This window comes from Marmota flaviventris, chromosome 15, assembly GCF_047511675.1.
Source record: "Marmota flaviventris isolate mMarFla1 chromosome 15, mMarFla1.hap1, whole genome shotgun sequence".
In the NCBI taxonomy this organism is placed as follows: Eukaryota; Metazoa; Chordata; class Mammalia; order Rodentia; family Sciuridae; genus Marmota; species Marmota flaviventris.
Window position 1 is genome coordinate 11725817 of NC_092512.1, and position 7241 is coordinate 11733057.

Sequence of the window (7241 nt, forward strand, 5' to 3'; positions counted from 1 at the left end):
ATGTTCCTTCTTTTTATATTTCATGGAATAATTTGAGGAGCATTGACATTAATTCTTATTCAGAAGGTCATGTACAAGATAGCTAAAAATCCATCTGGTCCTGGGCTTTTCTTTGTTGGAAGGCTTTTTATTACTGCTTCTGTCTCATTGCTAGTTATTGGTTAACTTAAGTTTTCTGTTTCCTTGTTTCAATTTTGGCAGGTCAACATGTCTAGGAATGTATCCACTTCTTCCAGATTTTCCAATTTGTTGGAGTATAAGTTTTCAGAATATTTTCAAATAATTTTTTTGGTTAGTCTAGCTAACTGTTTATCAATCTTTTTTATCTTTTCAAAGAACCAACTCTTCAGATCATTGATCCTTTGTATTATTGTATATTCAGCATGTGGCTGTCCTTGCCTGTATGTAGTCTCTTGCAAACAATATATAGTTGGGCTTTGCTTTTTAACTCATTCTGCCAGTCTATGTCTCTAAATTGGATAGTTGAAGCCATTCACATTCAATGCCACTAAAGAAAGATATTTATTGATTCCTGACATTTTGTTTTATTTCTAATGTTTAATTTGGTCTAATGTTTAATTTGTTTCTCATTCGTTAGCCTCTTTTCCAATGAGATTTGTCCATTTGTGAGCCCTGAGGCTTGGTTTTGAGTTCTTCCATTTCTAGTATTTCCTTAAGTATTTTCTGTAGTGCCAACATAGTAGTCATGAATTCTTTTCACTTCTACTTACCTTGGATTTTTTTTATATCTTCTTAAATTCTGAAAGTTAGCTTTGCTAGAAATAGCACTCTTTTTTTAAAAATTTTTTTATTGTTGGTTGTTCAAAACATTACATAGTTCTTGATATATCATATTTCACACTTTGATTCAAGTGGGTTATGAGCTCCCATTTTTACCCCATATACAGATTGCAGAATCACATCAGTTACACATCCATTGATTTACATATTGCCATACTAGTGTCTGTTGTGTTCTGCTGCCTTTCCTATCCTCTACTATCCCCCCTCCCCTCCCCTCCCCTCCCCTCTTCTCTCTCTGCCCCCTCTACTGGCATTCATTTATCCCCCTTGTATTATTTTTCCCTTTCCCCTCACTTCCTCTTGTATGTACTTTTGTATAACTCTGAGGGTCTCCTTCCATTTCCATGCAATTTCCCTTCTCTCTCCCTTTCCCTCCCACCTCTCATCCCTGTTTAATGTTAATCTTCTTCTCATGCTCTTCGACCCTACTCTTTTCTTAGTTACTCTCCTTATATCAAAGAAGACATTTGGCATTTGTTTTTTAGGGATTGGCTAGCTTCACTTAGCATAATCTGCTCTAATGCCATCCATTTCCCCGTAAATTCTATGATTTTGTCATTTTTTAATGCAGAGTAATACTCCATTGTGTATAAATGCCACATTTTTTTTATCCATTCGTCTATTGAAGGGCATCTAGGTTGGTTCCACAGTCTTGCTATTGTGAACTGTGCTGCTATGAACATCGATGTAGCAGTGTCCCTGTAGCATGCTCTTTTTAGGTCTTTAGGGAATAGACCGAGAAGGGGAATAGCTGGGTCAAATGGTGGCTCCATTCCCAGCTTTCCAAGAAATCTCCATACTGCTTTCCAAATTGGCTGCACCAATTTGCAGTCCCACCAGCAATGTACAAGTGTACCCTTTTCCCCACCTCCTCACCAGCACTTGTTGTTGTTTGACTTCATAATGGCTGCCAATCTAACTGGAGTGAGATGGTATCTTAGGGTGGTTTTGATTTGCATTTCTCTGACTGCTAGAGATGGTGAGCATTTTTTCATGTACTTGTTGATTGATTGTATGTCCTCCTCTGAGAAGTGTCTGTTCAGGTCCTTGGCCCATTTGTTGATTGGGTTGTTTGTTCTCTTATTGTCTAATTTTTTGAGTTCTTTGTATACTCTGGATATTAGGGCTCTATCTGAAGTGTGAGGAGTAAAGATTTGTTCCCAGGATGTAGGCTCTCTATTTACCTCTCTTATTGTTTCTTTTGCTGAGAAAAAACTTTTTAGTTTGAGTAAGTCCCATTTGTTGATTCTAGTTATTAACTTTTGTGCTATGGGTGTCCTATTGAGGAATTTGGAGCCCGACCCCACAGTATGTAGATCGTAGCCAACTTTTTCTTCTATCAGACGGCGTGTCTCTGATTTGATATCAAGCTCCTTGATCCATTTTGAATTAACTTTTGTGCATGGCGAGAGAAAGGGATTCAGTTTCATTTTGTTGCATATGGATTTCCAGTTTTCCCAGCACCATTTGTTGAAGATGCTATCCTTCCTCCATTGCATGCTTTTAGCCCCTTTATCAAATATAAGGTAGTTGTAGTTTTGTGGATTGGTTTCTGTGTCCTCTATTCTGTACCATTGGTCCACCCGCCTGTTTTGGTACCAGTACCATGCTGTTTTTGTTACTATTGCTCTGTAGTATAGTTTGAAGTCTGGTATCGCTATACCGCCTGATTCACACTTCCTGCTTACCATTGTTTTTGCTATTCTGGGTCTTTTATTTTTCCATATGAATTTCATGATTGCTTTCTCTATTTCTACAAGAAATGCCGTTGGGATTTTGATTGGCATTGCATTAAACCTATAGAGAACTTTTGGTAATATCGCCATTTTGATGATGTTAGTTCTGCCTATCCATGAACAGGGTATATTTTTCCATCTTCTAAGATCTTCTTCTATTTCTCTCTTTAGGGTTCTGTAGTTTTCATTGTATAAGTCTTTCACCTCTTTTGTTAGGTTGATTCCCAAGTATTTTATTTTTTTTGAAGATATTGTGAATGGAGTGGTTGTCCTCATTTCCATTTCAGAGGATTTGTCGCTGATATACAGGAATGCCTTTGATTTATGCGTGTTGATTTTATATCCTGCCACTTTGCTGAATTCATTTATTAGCTCTAATAGTTTCTTTGTAGAGCCTTTTGGGTCTGCTAGGTATAGAATCATGTCATCTGCAAATAGTGATAATTTAAGTTCTTCTTTTCCTATTTTGATGCCTTTAATTTCTTTCGTCTGTCTAATTGCTCTGGCCAGTGTTTCGAGAACTATGTTGAACAGAAGTGGAGAGAGAGGGCATCCCTGTCTTGTTCCAGATTTTAGAGGGAATGCCTTCAGTTTTTCTCCATTCAGAATGATGCTAGCCTGAGGCTTAGCATAGATTGCTTTTACAATATTGAGGTATGTTCCTGTTATCCCTAGTTAGAAATAGCACTCTTGATTGACAGTTATTTTCTTTCAGAGCTTGAAACCTTTCATTTCCAGCTGTCATGGAAGTTAGAGTTTGTGCTGAGAAATCAGAAGTATTTTGATTGTGTTGCCTCTAATGAGACCTGACATTTTTCTTTGGAGACTTTAAAAATTCTATCTTTGTTTTTTGTGTTAGATATTTTAGTCATAATATGTCATAGAGAGATTCTTTTTTTAAAAAATATCTTATTTATATGGAGTTCTGAATACTTCCTGTACCTGAATGTCTATCTCAATGTTTGGAAAATTTTCTGTTATTATTTCCTTGAAGAGGTTATTCATCCCATTAGTTGAATTTCACAGACCCCTTTCAATTCCAATGATTCTTAAATTTGGTCTCTTTATGTTGCCCTAGTGATCTTATATATTATGGTCATAGTTACTTCTTTTCTTTAATACTGTCTGAGTGTTCAAAGCTGACCATTTTGTTTTGTAGTTCTGAGATTAATTCTTGAGCATGGTCTACTTTATTAGAGAGGCTTTCAATTGAATATTTTATTTGATTTATTATGCCTCTCATTTCCAAACTTTCTGTTTGGTTCTTTTTCAGTATCTCTGTCTCCTTATTGAAATTCTCATTCATATCCTGTACTGACTTCCTTAATTCATTTAATTATTTTTCTGTGTTATCTTGGAATTAATTTATCACTTTTGTAATCATTCTTTTGAATTATTTATCTGGCATTTCATCAGTGTCTATATCTGGAATCAGTTGCTGGTGAATTATGGACTTCAGGAGACATAATGTCACCTAGTTTTTTTGTTTTCTTGTATTGCCATATTGTGTTTTATGCATTTGTTGAAATGGAATTCTCTTCCACTCTTCATTATAGTGGCACACTTTCTCTACAGAAAATCTTAATTAGGCTTCTCCAGAGACCCTCACCATAATTGTTCTTAGACTATCAGCAAGAATCTCTGCAAAAGAATTCAATGTATTTAAGCTTCCTATTTTCTATTTCTCTGTCACACAATTACTAAAATTGGCTGTGGGACTGAAGGGAATTAGCACTCTAGATGCTGAGCACCCCTTTACTAATTTTTCACAACATTTATGGGCTATCTAGTGTTGTAAATTTTCTAGTCTAAAATGATATACTGATTGTGAAAGTTCTCAGGTGGGAATTTTGTTTACAAAAGCAGAATGTGATAAGGGAACACAAGATCCTTTAATGAGGCTTTGGGTGGGGAGCCTTCACAGGGTTGTTTACAAGAAAAGTAGTTAGATCCTAGGGAAAGTCCTTTACAACCCAAAGATAAGAGGAAATTGTGCAAATTAGGTTCCTAGGAAACCAGCTGGGGTAGGGGTGGGGGCGGGGAACTCCCCCTTTCCCAGGTATTGATTTTTGCAGATAATGTCCTTGGTTTATTTTTGTATCTAGACCTGGGTTATATCCAGATTGCCCAGTGCAATAGAATAAACCTACTTTTAGGTGAACTTCTGCAGACTGTGAACCTCTGAGGCCCTTCCCCTACATACTGGGTATAAAATTCTAAAACTTTCTGGATCTGGTGTTCAGAGGAAGAATTTTTAGGTGAGACCCTCCTCTGAACCCTGCAGTCAACAAACCTGCTTCCTGCTAGTTCCTTGGTGTCTAGCCTCATCTGTGCTACTTCAACATGTGGGTATTTTTAGGGCAAAGCCTTATCTTGCATTAAGATATTAGGTTCTTGGGCTGGGGTTGTAGCCCAGTGTTAGAGCACTTGCCTTGCATGGGTGAGGCACTGGGTTTGATCCTTGGCACCACGTAAAAATAAATAAGTAAATAAAATAAAGATACTCTGTCCATCTACAAAAAAATATATTAAAAAAAGGATATTATGTTCTTGTAAATCTTTCCATATACTTCCCAGTGGGCTTTGTGGTATATTTTCCCTGATAGTTCTTTGATGATGATTAGTGGTGTGTTTTGATATGGTGTTTTTTTTTTTTTTTTTTTTTTTTTGTTTTGTGTGTGTGTGTGTGTGTGTATGTGTGTGTGAGAGAGAGAGAGGGGGCGGAGAGAGAGAGCTTGAGGATTCTGCTTTTCCGGTAGGTCTCAAATAAATGGGGTTCTTCTTGTATATCTGGTGATTGTGTTATATACAGCAGGTTCTGTGGGATATATCCTCTGTGATTGCTCTTCTTCACTTAAAGGGGTATGTGAGTGATTTATTTATCTATTTATTTTTTAAAATTTATTTTCTAGTTTTTTTCCGGCGGACACAACATCTTCGTTTGTATGTGGTGCTGAGGATCGAACCCGGGCTGCACGCATGCCAAGTGAGCACACTACCGCTTGAGCCACATCCACAGCCCATGTGAGTGATTTAGATCATAGGTGTGGTGTAGTCTTCATGTTAATTCTTTCTGTTTTTATGGCAGGAATGGATGTTGTAATTGCTAATCTGAATTGACAACTTGATTGGATATAGAGGCCTAAGATTAAGAGGCTTCTGGCTGTGTCAATGAGGGTGTTTCTAGGAATGATTGGCATATGTGATAGCAAATGGAAGAGGAGACCCACTTTAAGAATTGGCAGCACCGTCCAAGAGGTCAAAATTTTGAACGTAATAGAAATTGGAAGCAGTAGCAGATGCAAGCTTGATTCTTCTTCAGTAGACTCTTGATTGATGCTGTGATCACCTGAGAACAGGTAAATCTCCACAGAGTTTCCAAGCCTTTGGACCCAGATTGGGGTGGCATCATTGATCCTTCTTGTTCTGCGGCTCCAGCATCAGCTCCCCAGCCTACAGACAGCCATTGTGGGACTCTCCAGCTTCTGATTTTGTAAGCCAATCTAATAAATCCCTTTTTTATGATCATATATATTTGTATATATGTACACACACACACACACACACACACACCACATATAACCTGTTGGTTCTATTCCTCTAGAGAACCCTGACTAATGAGAAATTTGTATCAAGAAGTGAGGTTGTTGCTGTGACTAACCTGACCATGTGGTTCAGAAGCTTTTGGAGCTTTTTGGAATTTGTTGGAGGATTTGGGAAAAGTTAATGATGAAGCTGGAAAAGCTTTAGTTTTAAGTGAAACTTAGTAGGTGTTCCTGGTGGGAGCTTAGAAGACCAGAAGGCCAACAGAACTGTGCACAGTAAAAACAGGGTTCAAGTGGTTCACAGGAAGAGGACTCTATTGGTAATCGGACTGGAGGCCATCCACGTCGTCTTCTGGCTGAGAAGTTGTCTAATTTTGCCAGTGTCCTGAGACTTTCTGAATCAAAAGTTGATATCAGTTTGTTTATCTGGTGGAAGAAATTTCTAGACAGCATAGTATTTAGGCAGTGGCATAGATATTGCTGGTGGCTTTTAGCCAAGTTTATTGTGATATTCAGGAGCAGAAAGCAGAGCAGAAATATTTGAAAAACTTGGACTTGAAAGGCAGGAGTAAAGCTGGGGCTAAGGAAGTTGTAGTTGTTAAAGACTTAATTACCACCACTAAAGAAATGCTAAGGATGCTGCCCATAAACAATGAGGAAGATGGCTTGAGTTGAGGTCATTTTAGGAATTGGCAAGAGCACACACCTCTCAGATTCAAGGAAGTAAAAATAAAAATTCTCTTGAGAAGAGACCAGTGGGGCACCCTTATTTTATAAAGAGGTTTAGGAAGTTTTTCAACATGCTCAGCTACCTAGGCATTCAGGGGCTGCTTAAGCCAGGGTCCCTGGAGGCTTGGCTACTACTCAAGATGGCAGCAGCCCATGGCATCAACCACGTGGTTCTGGTTCTGCAGGAATTCAGGATGCTGGAGTGAGGGGCTCATGGAGGCTTCCACCAAGATTTCAAAGGAAGGTTTTGGAGGCCAGGGAAGGTGCAGCAGGGTTAGAGTCCCTGGGGGCACCCGCTGAGAGGGCAGTATGGGAGGAGATGGGAGGAGGAAGCTGAAGGTGCAATGGAGACCCACAAGCTTAAGAAATGCCAATAATGTGGCACATTATCCTAGGACAGTGGCAGGAATTGAGCAGAGTCAAGCCAACA